Raw genomic sequence first — 17,037 nt, 5'->3', positions numbered from 1 at the left:
TCCATCAGCTCTTTTACAGGCTCATTAACATTTTTTAACTTGGCTTTTTTTTAAGACAGATATGATCGACCCAAGAGTCATTCTTTTTCTCGCCTGCCATAATGATTCCTGAGGATTCCATGTCCCTTATTTTCAACGCATCACCAGATTTCATTTTAGGAGCGGGATCATTCAAACTGGCTATATTTTTTTCTTTTGCACCAAGTTGCAATGTTGCCTGTTGATTTAAAGTGCAATCTGTCAGCAACACCTTTTCCTGCATATCTTTTACTTCATGTATTTTCCTTACTTCAGGTTTGACGTTATTTGGATCACTTGACCAGACTGCACAACACCAACATGTTGAATAGTTGGAATTTGTTTCCTGAATCAGTTGTGTCAACAACCTATGCTGATCATTCATTTTAGTATCAAGCATGTCATATAGACGTGTTAGGGAAAACAATGCTGCATTCATTGTTTGCAGAGAAGTTTCAAGCCCTATCACAAAATTACCCGGCACTGCTTGGGTTTTTTCCACTGAAACAGAGTGGTTTCTTCTAGGGGTGGATTGTGAGTATGAACACGATAAAACCGACGAGTTATGGACTGTTAGAGAAAACATGATTGGTGATTGTGATAGATCCTACATGTTGGGCCCTAATTGACGTTCCTGTTCTTGATTACATGATAGAAGCGTAGGAAAGTGCTCACTCAATTCATGCACATTCACAGATACATTCCTGATTGTTTTTATGTTCTCATCTATTGCAGGATAGTGCTCACTTATTTCATGCATATTCATTAATACGTTATTCATTGTTTTTATATTCTCATTTAGTGTAGGCACCAAAGATGTTATTTCAGAAACAATTGCATGATTGCTAACTGCTTGTTTAAGCTCACTTTCCTTGTTCTTCACCATGCCATCTTGCGGACCACCATTTGCAGACTCTATGTGGTGATCACTTAAAGTCAAAGCCCCTGCTAGGACCAAGGAATCAGGAAGTGTATCAGATATTTTCAACCTTTCTTCGTTTTTGTTAATTACTAAGGGTGTATCAGATATATTCAACCTTTCTTCATTTTTGTTAGTTACCGGATTCTCCTGATTTAGACCATTAATGCCTAAATGAGCAAGATGTTGTTTGTTTATACCACCTCCCACTTTAATCCCAGGGGCACAAAAAGTGCAAATGTCCACTAATGGAGAGGTGGAGCGGAAATTTGTTGCCAATTTACTGGAACGCACTAACTGTATAGTGCGAGAGGCTGATTTTGGAGTGTAAACGGCATCTTTCGATCGAGCTGTAATTTCGCTCAATGTCGGCATGCCTGTTTTGAGGGACGCAATCATTTAAAGCTGCCCAATGTATTATTCAGATCACGTCTTTCTCACGACACACAGCGGCAAAACAACCAGAGCTTATTCTTTAACAAATGTGTGCTGCTTTCTTTGATTTCTACCTCTGTTCTGGGTTAGTTTACTTCTTTGTATATACAGAACTAACAGCCCTAACAACAATCACCAGATACCATGAAGGTAGACAAGCCTACCAAACTTAGTAAATACCTTATTAACAGGACATTCAACCAGTTTTTCTCCCACAACCTGCTCCCTGCTGCCAGCTGACAGCCGACAGCACTTCTCAAAGGCACTTCCACCAAATGCGTGCGTGCCAAATGCGCGCGGCTCGTTCTTTTTTGGTGTTCTGGGGAAAGTGGGAGGAGCTTGTGCTCGTACTTCTGCAAATGAGTGAAATAGGTATATATATTATAAATATTACACTTCCTTCAGTGTTAAGTAAATGTCTCATAATCCTTTGGAGCTTTTACCAAGTCCGTAGCAGTGGACAAGATGATCCTTTATAATTCAGTCAGAACGGGCATTACGAAACCTCCTTAGCTGTCAGCACTTCTCAAAGGCACTTCCACCAAATGCGCGTGCGACAAATGCGCATGGCTCGTTCTTTTTAGGTGTTCTGGGAAAGGTGGGAGGAGCTTGTGCTCATACTTCAAGTTCGTAGCAGTGGAAAAGATGATCCTTTATAATTCAGTCAGAAAAGGCATTCGGGAACCTCCTTAGCTGACAGCACTTCTCAAAGGCACTTCCACCAAATGCGCACCATATTCTTTTTTAATCCACTCACAATTCTTTTCTGAAACCATAAAATATAACTGTTGAACTATGGCTCCTAGAAAAGTGGCCCATCAAGTGCTACGTAAAAGTAAAAGCATAGCCTTGCCCTTGGTTTATATGCGTGTTTATATGGAGTGGTTCAGAAGTATAACAAGAGCTCTCAAGTCTCCCTTGGCCATGTGTGAGAATGCCATCCAGTCCTGGGGCTTTCAATTGGATTCTGGGACTTGGAGTTTTTTTTTCTTTCCGTTTTACATTTTTGAAAACCACAAGTTCCAGAGTTCAGGGGTGTGAGCAAGATGTCTGCACCGTGACCAAGCTCCTCAACCCTTGCCAAGTTAAATGGGCAGTGTAACCCCAGTCTCTTCACCCCTGAGACTCAGTAACTGTTACGGCCTTGCGGCCTATCGAAATGAGGAGGCACACCACGGGGAAGGATATATGTGTGTCTTTATTCATGCACAACAGGAACTTCACTAACTCTCTCTTTCAGCCTCCTCCCACGTCATGGCCCACATGACCCTGTTCCTGTGGGCCTGTCTCTGTCTTAAAGAGACATGAACCTGCTAACAACACCCCCGGGCAATCGTCATTCTTCAACAAGGCGAAGCGGCCTCCTAATGGTATGTTGCGGACGAACATCAGGGTCGGCACTCAAACTCGCTTCAGGACAGGCAGTCGACTCTGCGATGCAACGGTCCAGTAGGAATCCACAGGTCGTCCCTGGATTCACGAGGTTCCGGATCCTGGTCAGGAGGTGGAGGCCTTTAATCTTCTCGCTTGACAACATGTTTAAACAATTAACTGTTCCGTATGATCTCTTTCTCAGAGTTCACAGCGGTCACCATCGTCCCTTTGACAGCAACGACCTATAGGGTATTCGGGGCAAACCGAGAGTCTGTCTTTCTCACTGGGACCTGTTGAACCAGGACTTCATCCCTGATCTGCAATTCTTTCAGTCTGGCGCCTCTCCTCTCATCTGTCTCCACCCGAGCTCTCTCCTTCCGCTCAGTGTCTCTTCTGATGACCTCTTGGTCAGCTTCTGGTTGGCTCAGGGGGTGTCTTACAATGCGGGTGCCTACTTGATACTTCATCATTGGCTCCGCCGGGGTCTTATAGATGGCCACGTGGGGCGTGTTGTGGTAGTCTCGCAGCAGTCGACAGAGTGTTTGGTGTGGGTCGGCGCCCTCAATGTGGGCCCTTTGTAGAGTTTTCTTGATTGAGGCCATGAACCTCTCAGCAATCCTGTTGGCTTGGGGCGAACGGGGTGTAATCTTCTGGTGGGTGAAGCCCATATGTTTTGCAAAAGTCGCAAACTCATGTCCACTGAATGGTGAGCCATTATCAGACTTGATAGTGTCTGGAATTTCCCACTCGCTTATGACCTCATCAAAGATTGCTGCCACCTGAGCAAACGTTGTGGATGTTGACTTCTTCACTATTGGAAATCTCGAGTGCTCATCTATAAAGAGTAGCAGATACTCCCCTGATTCAAGGAGACCATAGAAGTCCACAGCTACCTTTTCCCAGGGGTGGTCAGGGATCTGCATTGGTAAGAGTGGGATCAGGGCCTCAGCCCTGGCCATGCATTGGCATGCTGTGCAGTTTTTCACCCACGATCAACCTTGGCATCCAGACACAAGAACCACACATGGCACCTGAGCTGCCTCTTGGTGTTGTCCGTGCCTAGGTATCCCTCAAGGGCTGTCCTGATGACTTCGGACCGGAGGGTCGCTGGGATGACAAGTCTGCACCCTCTTAGTATCGTTTTGTCCTTTACAGCTAGCTCTGTGTATACCTTGGCCAGTCTTTCGAGTTCGTCTCTGCACGCCACCGGATGGTTCAATACAGCACAGCAGTAGTCCCTCCACCTGTTGTTCTGTAAGGCTGATCACTTGGGCCATGGAGGGGTCTGCAGCTGAGGCTGAAGCGACGGCCTCGAGCGAGACAGCCGGTGGGAGTGCGTTCGAGGTCACGTAGTTAATGTACTCAGTGTCACCCGGTCTCGGCACAGGCTTGCCTGCTGGATGTCTCGATAGATAATCGGCTGGGTTATTCTCACCCCCAGGCCTATGGATGATTTTGAAGTCCTATTCCTGGAGCCTAATGCCCCACCGCTCAATCCTGGGGGGCATCTTGGTCCTGGGGTTCCCGAATAGTGACAGCAGGGCTTGGTGATCTGTGATGAGAGTGAACTTCTTCCCTATCACAAAGTTGTGGAAGTGCTCGCACGCCCAGACGGCAGACAGGCTCTCTTTCTCAGCCTGGGAGTAAGCAAGGGAAAACTCCTAGAAAAGCTGGCCATCTCCCAGCTTAATCTTCACACTGAATCTGTTGGCTGTCTTCATGACCATCAGTCTGGCTTCAGAGCTGCTAGAAGCACGGAAACTGCTCTCCTGAACATCGTGAAGACCTGCTCTCAAACCTTGATTCCAACACCCCTTGTGTCCTCATCTTGCTTGATCTCTCTTCTGCCTTTGACACGGTCAAACATGCCATCCTGCTCAACTGTCTCCGTGATAACCTGGGTATCACCGGCCATGCCCTGGCGTGGCTGACTTCTTTCCTCTCTGATCGACCCTCTCAGGTCCAACTTGGGTCCTTCCTCTCCTCTATCTTTATCTCTACCTGTGGTGTCCCCCAGGGGTCTAACCTCGAACCCTGACTATTTAACCAATACCTGGCACTTCTTGCCTACTACATTGTCGCTCTCTGCCTCAACTTCCAGTGCTATGCGGACGACACTCAGCTCATTTTCAGGCTACTTTCGGCCACCTCTTCTTCGTCTCTCATCTCTGACTGTCTGTCTGCTATCCAGGAGTGGTGTGCCGCCAATGATCTCTGCCTTAATGCCAGCAAGACTGAGATTCTCCTCATCAGCACACCCGCTCCCTCCTTTCCTGTCACTCTCTGGCTGGTCTCTCTTGGCCCTTTTTCTGCTCCCACCTCTGGGGCTAAAAACCTTGGGGTCATCTTCGAATCCACACTCACCTTCACTGCTCACATCTCAGACGTCTCTAGTAAATCTCACTACCAGCTGTACCTCATTAGAGGTATTGTTCCTTTCCTCTCCTTCCCCCAGAAGCTCACTGTCTCCAGAGCTCTGGTTCTCTCTAGGCTGGACTACTGCAACAGCCTCCTTCTTAAACTGCCTGCTTCTACGCTCCGCCCTCTGCAACTCACCCAGAACAGGACTGCGAGACTTGTCCTTGGCCTCAAGCCCAGGGATCGTATCTCTCCAGGACTGAAATCTCTACACTGGCTTCCAGTGGCTGCAAGGATTAAGTTCAAAACCCTCTGCATTGTCCACAAGGCGTTCTGGGGCCTAAATACCTTCAACTCTCTCTTCCTAAATATCTTCCTTCTCAAGCTCTTTGCTCCTCCGCCTCCAACTCCCTTAGGGTCAGTCGCTTCTCCAAGCAATGAGGTAGTGGTAGATCTCTTTCCTCAGCTGGAGCCTCCATCTGGAACAGCCTCCCTGCTTCCCTGAAACTTGAGGGGAACCATCTGCGGTTCCAGAAGCACCTCAAAACCTTCCTCTTTGCATCTGCTTTCTCTCCTCCTCTCCCCTGCTGAATTTCTGGCTAACTGTACTGGTTACCTGGCCACCCTCTGATCTTGGGTCCAGGTCCCCTCCCCCGCCAGTTACACAGCTGCACTGCCTCCCTGGCATCCCCCACACTTGGGGACTGTTTTCTGTATCCCTACAGTCCCCCACCCGCACTTGACACTTCTTGATGTCTGCACTTACCCCGGCACTTGCCACCAGTTGGCCCTACTTCTTATTGTTATTTATTCTATTAACCCTGTACTGCACTGTCCCCTTCCCACCTTCCACTCCGCACTTTTCCTCTTCCCCTTCCCCTGCACTTGCGCGATCTGAATGACACTCGGCCTAGCAGGAACGCTGTCTCTGTCTTCCCTATGTTCCCCCTCCCTTGTCGCGCCTTGAAACACTTGTGTATAGGCGCGTTATAAATGCCATATGATATCAGACTCGGGCGGGGCCAATGCCCTGCTGGCATAGGCCGCAATGTGTCTGGGGAGAGCATCTATCCCATTTGTCTGAGCTACAATCGCTCCCAGTCCCACCGGGCTTGCATCTACTATGATTTCGGTGTGCCAGTCCGGGTCAAAGTAAACAAGTCTCCGGGCTTCTGCTAGCGCCTGTTTGATGGTGTCAAATGCCCGTTGGCATTCAGCTGACCATGCGAATGGGACGTCCTTCTGAAGCAGTCGCCGTAGTGGTTCAGTGATGGTGGCGTAGTGTGGGATATACTGGCACAGTAGCCTCCCATTCCTAGAAACGACCTCACATCGGCTACCTGGCCTGGCTCTTGAGGATTGAAGATGGTGGCAACCTTGTTGGGGTCGGGTGTCATGCCATCAGCTGAGAAGGTATGTCCAAAGAACGTCAGCCTTGTTTTGCTGAATCAGCACGTATCGATAGTGTGGGTCAGCCCCGCTCCTTGTACAGCGGCATAGGTTGCCCGCAGGGCGGCATCATGCTCCTTGCACGACTTTCCAAACACAAGGATATCGTTGCTGTAGCTTAGTGGCACCCCCCTCACAGGCCAGATGACCTGCCTGATGGCCTCTTGGAAGATCTCAGCCGCCGTGGCGATGCCAAAGTTTAAGCGTTTGTAGCGGAAGAGGCCATCGTGGGTTGCAAAAGTGGTGATGCCCCTCGATTCCCAATGAAGCTCCTTCTGATGATACCCCTGGTTGAGGTCGAGCTTGGAGAAAAGAACAGCCTTGCTTAACTGGGCAATCATGTCCTCTATGCGTGGTCCTGGATGTCGTTCTCTCTGGATGGGGGTGTTGGCCATCCTCATGTCCACGCAGAGTCTCAGGCATCCTCCTTCCTTTGGCACAATCACCAGTGGGGAGACCCACGGGGTCGGGCCTGTGGCCGGTTCCATGTTGCCATCCTCCAATAGCTGATTGAGCTTGTTCATCACAGCAGCCTGTAGGTGGAAACCAACTCTCCTCGGGTGTTGGGGGACAGGCCTGATCGATGTGTCTATGTGTAGTTTGACGGGGGGACCTTTCATCTTGCCTAGTCCTTTACACAGAGGCGGGAATTCTTGCAGAATGATGTCTTTTGTGATCGGGCTTCCAGGGGGTGAGCATTCCAAATGGTGCAGACTTGGTCCTTTGAGTCACTGGTGGGCGCAGTCGAGCGGATTGTGTCACCTTCCTGTACGTGAATGTCAATGAGCCCCAGGCAAGGCGCAGTGCGATAACTAAGTAAACATCTTCCATTGGTCGGGCTTCGGATCACGTGAATGATTGTGGTGGTGGAATGTTCTCTATGGATGAGCCGGCGCCTGAAATATCTAATGGAGTGTAGGGGGAGGTCGGCTCCCCATTGAAAGATCTTGGACACTGTTTGAGCCAGCGTTGGCTTGTCAGGGATTTGATGAAACTCTCACCCATGATGTTTACGGTGGCTCCTGAGTCAACCAGGAAACAGAATTGTCTGCCGCATATCTGCACTGGAATTCGGGGTGCCTCTCTTGTCTCTCACTCATCCATGATGAGGTTTACATATTCGTCCTGGGGGTATTGGTCGTACTGGTCACCCTCGTACTCCAGCCCTTGCGGTGCTGACACATAATGGCTTTGGCGTGAATGTGGCGGTCCATCGTATTCATCTTGAATCTGTGGGTTCAGGTCGTACGTTTCGAGCTCTTGGGAGTCGTCATCAGGGTAGTGGTCCTCCACCACCCTCACATACCGTCTCGGCCCTTGCTGGTATGGATGCATCTGGTAGGCCTGGTTCTGTGTGGCCCAATTGTATGTCCGGTACTGTGGTGGTGGTGGCATTTGCGGTGTGGGAAAGGGCCGGCCATCCCTACAGACAGATTGGAAGTGGCCTTCTCTGCCACAGTTTCCACACTTCTGGGAGAGCGCAGGGCATGCCCCTGAGTGAGGGAATGCCATCCCGCAGCGGTAACACTGCCTCTGTATTCTGGGGGCTGTCTGGTATCCCACTCCTGTATTTCTATCTCTGGATCTTGGGTTGCTTGGTTGGACCACTGCAATAAGCTCGCCCTTATCCTGCTTGGATGTGATGTTTCCTGACATCTGGGTTGCTTGTATGTCCACTCTCTCGAAGATCCTGGTCATTTCGCTGACCTCATCGATGGAGAGTGGTTTCTTGAGCAGTTGCTTTTTGAGTGTCTGTGAAATACACCCTTCAATCACCCTTAGGCAAATGGCTTTGTCCAGCGAAAAATTGTGAAACTGGCAATGTGCGCCTTTAACCCTCAGACGAGTGATGAATTTGTCTACTGTCTCTTCAACTCTCTGGGTGCATTGGTTGAACATGTACCTCTCATAGTCTCTGTTGGGCTCGATTACAAGTCTTTTGTTGAGGGCTGTGACCAGTGCCACGAAATCAGGCTGCTCCACAGCGGGGATGGTCTTAAAAAGACTGTTGATCTTGTTTCCAGCTATATTGAGGAACATACTGCATAGTTTCGTAGAGTTTTCTTCACCCGCCGCTGCAATAAAGTTATTGAAGTCCTCCAGCCATTCCACCCAACGTGGGCCTTTGTCTACTTGTGGGGTCATGGAAAATGGCAGCGGCATGCGCAATGCAGTGTCTGTGGATCTCATGGGAGGGTCATGTACAGGCTGGAGTTGTACGGGGTTGTACGGCGGGACCAGGTGGTGAGCACATGGTATCACTTAGTAGATCAAGTGGCTGCACCACTTGTTATGAGAGTTTTGCTGTGTTTAGTGATCTTGGCTACTCCACTGAACAGGTGCTTCTCTATGGGCTGGAAAACCGCAACTGTTTCACTTATTATGTGGGTCTTGCTGTGAAAAAGGTGGCTGCACCACTTGATTGGTGATCCTGGCTACACCACTGAACAGGTGCTCCTTCATGGGCTGTGGAAAGCAGTACTTCGCCCCTAGTGGCAGCTGGCGGGTTGCTGATATCCCAGCACGTGGTGGAGACAACTTGGGCTCGGTTGATGGTGGAGCAGTATCAAGTTCTGCAGCCCGGGAAGGAGCAGCTGGCTGTGTGTCAATGGCATGGGACCTGGGAGCCTAGTTATAGCTGACACTGTCGCAGGGAGATGCAAAGAGGGGGCCTCCCACCTGGAGATTCACGCGCTCTGAACTGTGGGAGTTCCCCAACCGCTGGCGGACTGCCGCGCGTCAAGGAGACAGCGCTCTTCTTCCACTGTGCCGCCCGGATGGGACAACACGTGCCGTCTGCAGGAGTGCAGGGGATCGGGTTCGCCGTGTTGCAGGATCTCTGGACCAGCGTCGGGTGACGGCTGTGAACGCAGCGGCCCGTAGGCAGCCACAGGAGTAGGCACAGCGCAGTGGGATCACTTGCTTGTCTAAGTAGGAGGGCCCTGGTATGCACGTGGCGTTAGCCTCGTCGCCAGTTGTTATGGCCTTGCGGCCTGCCGAAATAAGGAGGCACACCAGTGGTAAGGATATACGTGCGTCTTTATTCATGCACAACAGGAACTTCACTAACTCTCTTTCAGCCTCCTCCCATGTCATGACCCACGTGACCCTGTCTCTGTCTTAAGGAGACATGAACCTGCTAACAGTAACCAAGAGATGAGAACCTCAATAAACAGGAGTAACTAGCAGGAGGTAGACCCACATCGGACGACCCTCTGAGGCCTGAATGGTGACTTACATGTGGAAGGAATCAAAGGCAAGTAGGACTGCAGGAAGTGGAAGGGTGCTGGGCGGACGTGACGGCAGCCCGGGGATCCTGGGTGCTCACTCCCTGGGATGCTGAGATCTGCAGCTGAGAGTGGATAGTGAAGCATACCAGGGCTGAAAGGTCGACAAACGTGTGACAGACCGCAGACTGGCAGAAGTGGCCGCCTGGCTTAGATGGGGCGATTGCCCTGCTGCCGCGCTGTTTCAACTTGCCTCTGGTTAAGAGGAAAGCTGAAACAGAGTTGACTGTAGCAGGACCAGTTGAGGGGACACGCAAGGAGGGCTGCTACAGCACTTGAAATCCCTCCACCTGTTCACATTGTGAAGGCAGAGGAACCCGTAAGGTGGTTAAAGAGAGGGTGCAGGCAGGTCTACTGTCTGTGACCTTGATGGATAAGTGCCCCCTCCGTGTCCATCCTCGATTAGAGGACTCTCTGAGGTAAGTGTACAGGAGGTGTGCCTCCCCCCCCAAGCGACTAGGAATAGGATCCAATAAAAGAAGAACCCCTCAGACACCTTGTTGGGCATGGGTGACAGACCGCAGAGGGAGATTAAGGCATGGCATCCCCTGGTGTGCATAGAAGGAGCCTTGGGGTGACCCATAATCTGCAGGGTTCAGAGGCGCTGCGCATAAGGGAGTTGTGAAGAATCCTATGGATCTCTCACCTGAACCCTGCCTAAAGACTCCTCCCAGGTGGCCTGGGAAAGGCAGATGCTTCCTGATCCCAACCCTGGGGGTGGTGTACTGCGAGAGGATCATCTGGGAGGAGACAGGGCCCAGGGTGGTGAGGAGGATTCCGTGAGATGAGACACAGTATTTTTCCTCTGGCAGAGGGACTCTTACCACTGTACCAAAGGAGATCATGGCTTATTGTCATTGTAATGTCTCTCAACCTGATATGAGATCTAAGGATGTGAAATCTAAACTTATAAATTCCGAGCACATTATATCAAAAGCAAGACACTTATTGGTACCCCAAACTAAATACCCTCCTCAATCTCAAAGGTGCAAGGTAAAGGATTATGGAAATGTTGTCTTCTCTACACCATCTTCCTCTGGGAAAGTTAACTCGTACAGCCCCTCTGTTAAAAATATCAAGGGAATAACATCTACCTTTAAAAAGACTGTTGAAGTTGAAAACCCTAACTTTTATAGGAAAAAATACAAGTCCCAGAATCCTGAGGGACTGAGACGAAGAAGAGGGCTGAAGAGGCATGCAGGCGTAGTAGTCAGGCAATCAAGCCTAGCCCCCATTGTAGGAGTCAGGCAAGTGAACCTAATGGCTCACACCTGAAGCCTGTTAAGCAAGCTGGGAGACATAAAAGGCCCCAGCCATAAAGGAGTAGTAGAAGGAGCTGTAATGAAGACTGGATGGCTGGTTGGAGTAGCAGTAGTAGAGAAGAAGCACAAGGCTGGAAAATCCCAAGAAAGCGGCAAAATAGAAGTAATACCGGAACGTGGAGACAGCAGATTTCACCTGCAAGCTTTGGGGAAGTGAGTCCTTTTCTGTCAAACTCTCAATTGCAGAGGTTGCACAGCAGAAGACATGCAGAAGGCTGAGTTTTCCACATATGAGCCGTGTTGCAGTGATTGCAGAGCCATGGAAGTACTACAGGAGACAAAGGCCAGAAGCAGAAGGCAAGCCGAGGGTCTCGGGAGAAAAAGAAACTCCCACAGTAAGTGGCCAGACCGAAGACACCCGTGCTGGAGAGGGGTGTGGGTCCCCAGCAGACCAGAAGTAGCAGACGAAGTGGAGGAAGTCAGGGAAGCAATGCAACCCGCAGAACCAGTGTCAGTGAAGCCGGTGGGAGAAGCACAGTGTTCATGTGCACTGTGTAAGCTGTTGGGAAACCCATACAACCCCCCAAGGCACTTTAGGGTGAGCCAAGCCCCATTGGAAGAACTATAATAGACCCGGGGGGCAGGAGGCGTTTAGACATAGTGCGCGTATATAAGCAGCCGATATTAAGTAGATATTAAGTAGCCATAGTCGAAGCATAGGGACTGCATAGCCATACAGTATTTACTGTGTTAGACACAGGCCACAAGCCTGAAGGGTAAATTTGAATAGGCCCAAGTGCTGACGAGAGAGGCCTGTAGGAGATGATATGTGGGGTTAAATGTAGTATTTCATAGTATTTTGTGGTATTTTGCTATGGTGTTGTTTTTGTGGTATCTTGCTATGGTGGTATTTTTAGAGTGGTGAGACTAATTTCAGAATACTGCCTAATAATTATTTCACCAGGGTCACTAACAGTAAACAAATACTGGACTTAATACACACTGAATAAATGGCTCATGCTCTCCTGTGATGTTTTATTTACAACATCACTTTTATGCCCTTTTGGGTGTATTTCAAAATATATACAAAGCATGCAAATGAAATAAAAAACATTCATCCAGCCTCTATTATTTACTGTTACTCACTTTGCTTTGAGATTTCTTAGCGCACGTTCTAACTCCCAATGCATGCCAAATCAATGAGACTGAAATGCAGAAAAATACAATAAGACTAAATAACCTTTTTGAATTTATATTTTTAGCATAAACTAGAAATATGCAAGTTACACAGAGTGGCACCTGCTCCCACGTTGTAATTCACAACATAAGCAAGGTTTTTCCTGCAATGGATTTCAACGCTCTATCTGAGAGAATGTGCAAAGCTCAGCCTGTTATCAGCCGTTACATCGTAACAAAAGTTGGCAGGATGAATACTATTTGACTTGCAGCAAAACTTGGAGAAATACAAACACAGTTTTACATGCACGTTTAACTTCTCATTGCTAATGCAGCATCTACAAATTGACTGAGTTATCTAATCTATGCTACATAGTATAATTCACTTCACACGCACCTCAATTAACCTCATAATTACCTAAGTTAAGTTGGTGATATTCCCAGACTCAGCTTGGCAGTGACCCAGGGTCATTCACAGCTAAGGTCGCTCGAGACTTCGCAGCTCTTCTAAAGATTGCCAACCCAGGAGAGAGACCACCTTAGCCCAGCAGAGAGTATACCCAGGAACCAGCCTCACTGCTCCCTCCATTAGTGAGTGCAAGAATGCCTGCCCTCTCTTCCTCAAACACTTTTCATAAAACCCTCTGTCACTCAGAAGCACCTCCCTTTGACAAGATCATCCCATTAAAACAGCATGGGCCTCATTACGATTTTGGCGGTAGCCATGCCGCTATTGGCGGCATGGCTGCCGGCAAAATCGGGTCTGGATCCGGGTTCCCAGAATGGGGAATTACCGGGCCATTCCGAGTTTGGAGGGCCCGGTAATTCCTCCCTCCAGGAACCCGGGCCCGGACCGTCCCCATTCCCATTTCATCCCAATAGGGCTGAAATGGGAATGGGGCGGGACCAAACAACGGCCCGATTACGAGCGGCCCGTTGTTTGCTCCCTCTTCCCCTCGCAGGACCTGGTAAGCACACCTGGTTTGACCAGGCGTTACTTACCGGGTCCCGCAAGGGGAGCTTGTAATGAGGCGGAACGGGTTTAACGGGTCTGCCTCCTTTAGCGGGTCCCGTTAACCCGTTCCGCCTCACTTGTAATGAGACCCCATGTGATTTCCTCTGTTTCTTTAGCCGAAACACACACTGCATTGCTGAATAGAATTAGCTACATTTCTTCCTGCCCCACGACAATGCCATGATTTTAGTATAACAGATCTTCACATTCCTCAGTTTACAACACACATCCAGCCTGCACGTTTAAATCATTTTTCTTTCCCATTTCCAGAGCATCATGCTTTTCGCTCAATCTGCATCCAGCTTATACCATCGACTCATTTTCACTAAATGTTATTGTGGGAATCAGTTACATGTTAAATGCGGTTGGGTTCCTTAGTATATTAGTTTCATGTTAGTATTATTTCAGTGCAACTCAGCCCATTAAAATTGCAACATGGAGCAAAGTGATCATTTTCTAGCATGTACTCTGTGCATTGGCATCTATTTAAATTCAGCCTGAGACTAATACTCTTCAGTCCATCTATGAGTCTCACACCCTTGGCCCTAGTTAAAGTTCAAACCCTCGCTAAAATGTGAATACTGAAATGCAGAGTCTAGATGTTGAAATGCAGAGCCTAGATTCCTACACTCCCTCCTTTTTACTGCTGGGATATAACTCAAAATCACTGCAGGAAAAACAAACATATATGCTCTAAAACACATGTGCTTCTCCCAATTGGATCTTTTCTCTCCCCATCGTCATACAAACATCATTGTCTTCATCTTAATTGTAAGTACAATCAAGCATATCAAAACAATCACCATTGGAACTGCCAAAATCACTAAACCTCTTTCCACCAGGTCCCCCAATTGAACCCGTCTGTCTCTGTAAGCCCTCAACTGCTCACAGCAATTTTATCTTTATTCAGATTCATTCCAATCATGTGTATGCTTGTAGGTTTTTAGTAAGAATTGAATATCTGGATCATTCGGAAACTCATTTTTCCGAAAGAAATCAATGTTCTCCACTTTGCCTTCCCACAAATCGCCTTCAGCATGAAACAGAGTGAATCCATCCACCGACACCACTGTATCTTCAGGGATAGATATGTAGAACACACTATGCTGCAATTGTTTGACAATGAAAGAGTCATGATTAAGGTGAGTAATTGTGTATTTTGTCATCAAAGTACTCACTAATCACCTATCCTTAAACAATCTAACATGGGCTAACTCCTCAACTTTCGTATTATAATCAACTCACATCCCTTAGACACCCCATGGTCTGATCTCAACCCCGCAAATAGCACCCGCTGCATCAGGTATAAATTGTCATCCTGCCAAAAATCTACAGTATGCACCAAATTTAGTTTGTTAAATCAACTCTGGAGTGATAAACAGAATGCACAGTAGGAAAGCGATTTCCATTCTCTCCATATTAATATATAATGGTATTGCACTCCCCGTTTCAAACGCATTTTTTCCTGGATTATCTCCACCGCCCTTTGTGTAATCCGTGGCATCATTTGACGAATGATATCAGATGGCACAAAATACAGAAGTATTGGCCTTGAATCAACTGAGATACCGCATTTTGAATTTCCCGTAAATATTTTGTCATAATGCTTTCAAATGGAGTTACCACATTTAAAATATCATGCAGCAGTTTATCATGTTTAACAATGATATTGAGAGGGCGCTAGAGGGCCAACCATAATGGCGGCTCCTCTATGAGCTCGAGCGAGGCTCCTTCATCAATCCTGAATCATCACGGCATTCCTGCAGCTTAATCAACCCCAATCAGCAGACGAAGATCAGCAGATTAACGAAAGCAATATTGAGCCCCATATTGTAACAAAACTGCCTCCCTGCATCCGAGCCACCGAGGCGACGCAGATCCGGAAGTTGGCCTGAGGAAGGCCGCACTCCCACAACCGGAGCGCACCCCAGAGCACTCCAGGCAGAGCCATGGCGGAATCCAACCAGGCCGTGAGCGAGAGCAGCGACCCGGAACAACCCCCCCGGAGGCCGACGAGGAAAGAACAGAGGGGACTAGAAACGCCGCATCCTTCATCCTCGACCGGGCTCTGGCCTCCCCGACCGGAGTACACTGTGCCGGCCAGCACGCGACCAAACACAGCGCCGGCGCAGCGGAGAAGAAGAAGGCACCGAGCAGACCCGAGAGACAAGGTCCCCCAAGTACGCACCAAACAAAGGTATGCGGCATAACCACAACACTCAAGGGGGCAGGAGCCGTAACCGTAGCAGCCCGGAAAGGCCTAGCAGCGGAAAATAGATCCCGTTCGCAAGATTACACACACTTCCTCCCCGAACCCTGCTCCCCAGACGAAGGACACCGCATGGCAAGCGGACCCGGCCATCATCAGTGCACTACGCAAGCACACAGTGAATCTCTGGTCCCCTATATCGCTCGATCGGAGAGCGAGCGGCCCCCCAACATCCCGCCATAAGCTATAGATTACCCAGCTTCCAGGAAGAATCTACGCCCAAGGCGGCGACTAAACGCACCCACGGCACCTGAGCGGAACGCTCAACAGGAGGGTATCCACTTACCACAGAGGACATTAACCTGGGGTGACCCCAAAGACATCCACCCCAGAACATTGGGCTAATCACTAACGAAATCCTACTGGCCGCACCTCCAAAGCAAACCCATTCTCCGCTCACAAAGCAGCGCCCAACTGTAATCTCACAAGTATAGAACGTGACACAAGCGGGGCCACCAAGGGAAGTCTTGCAGCACACAGCAAAACAACCAGAACTCCGAAATCAGAGGGGAAAACCTGCAAACACCACCAGTTGTGTGACACATGACACATAAAGTGTTGCCCTCAGCAAGTCCAAACAGTGTTAGTGCTGCATATCCTCATAGCACCAAGCACTACAGCAGTTCGGAGTTAGCGACCCCGCCCAGCGTGACCGGTAAAGTGCCACCTGGAACCTCAGGTCCTGCACATTTCACCACTTTCTACATCCTTAACGGGGGGACCACGCAACTCACCGAGATAGACAGCTAATACTACTGCTCTGGTGCTCGCAACCCCTCCGACACTGTGAACTGCCCAGAGGGTGCCAACAGTGCTTCTCCAGGCAACACCTCCTACTCGGAACCTCTCCACTGCGTCGCGACTAATAGCAACTACGCCACAACCCACACACCCCAACCCGCAACACCAACGTAATCCAGAAGCTCCACCTGCAGTGAAGCAGAATGGGCAAGTGAGACAAGTCACACCGAGAGCTCTACTTCGAAGCTGGATCCACAACTGCAACTCCAAGACCTAGCAACCGTGCAGAATCCCCACAAAACCATGCGAGTCAAGAAGAAGGAATGCCCCAACCCGTAGACATCCTTGAGATCCTGATGTACCTGAAAGCAGGAATAGGCAGCATTGACAATAAACTCGACACGTTATCCTCCAAAGTCGACCTACTCCAGCACTGCCTCGACAAACACAGCAACAGGCTGGATAACGTTGAACAAAGAGTATCCGACCTCGACGACACTACAACATCACTATTAGCAAGAGTGTCGACACTAGAAGACCAAATGAAAGTGGCCACAGCCAAGAACGAAGACCTTGAAGGACACTCTCGCCGCAACATAAGGCTAGTCGGGGTCAGAGAACAACAATTACAATCTAAGATGGAAGACCATGTCGAGAAAATGTGTGGAGAACTATTCGGAGCTACAGCCCCATCACAGATGTTCATAGTGGAGAGAGCCCACAGGGTTTCGTCA

This window comes from Ambystoma mexicanum, chromosome 14, assembly GCF_040938575.1.
Source record: "Ambystoma mexicanum isolate Mex_15411 chromosome 14, UKY_AmexF1_1, whole genome shotgun sequence".
NCBI classification, from domain to species: Eukaryota; Metazoa; Chordata; class Amphibia; order Caudata; family Ambystomatidae; genus Ambystoma; species Ambystoma mexicanum.
This window is presented reverse-complemented; position numbering follows the sequence as displayed.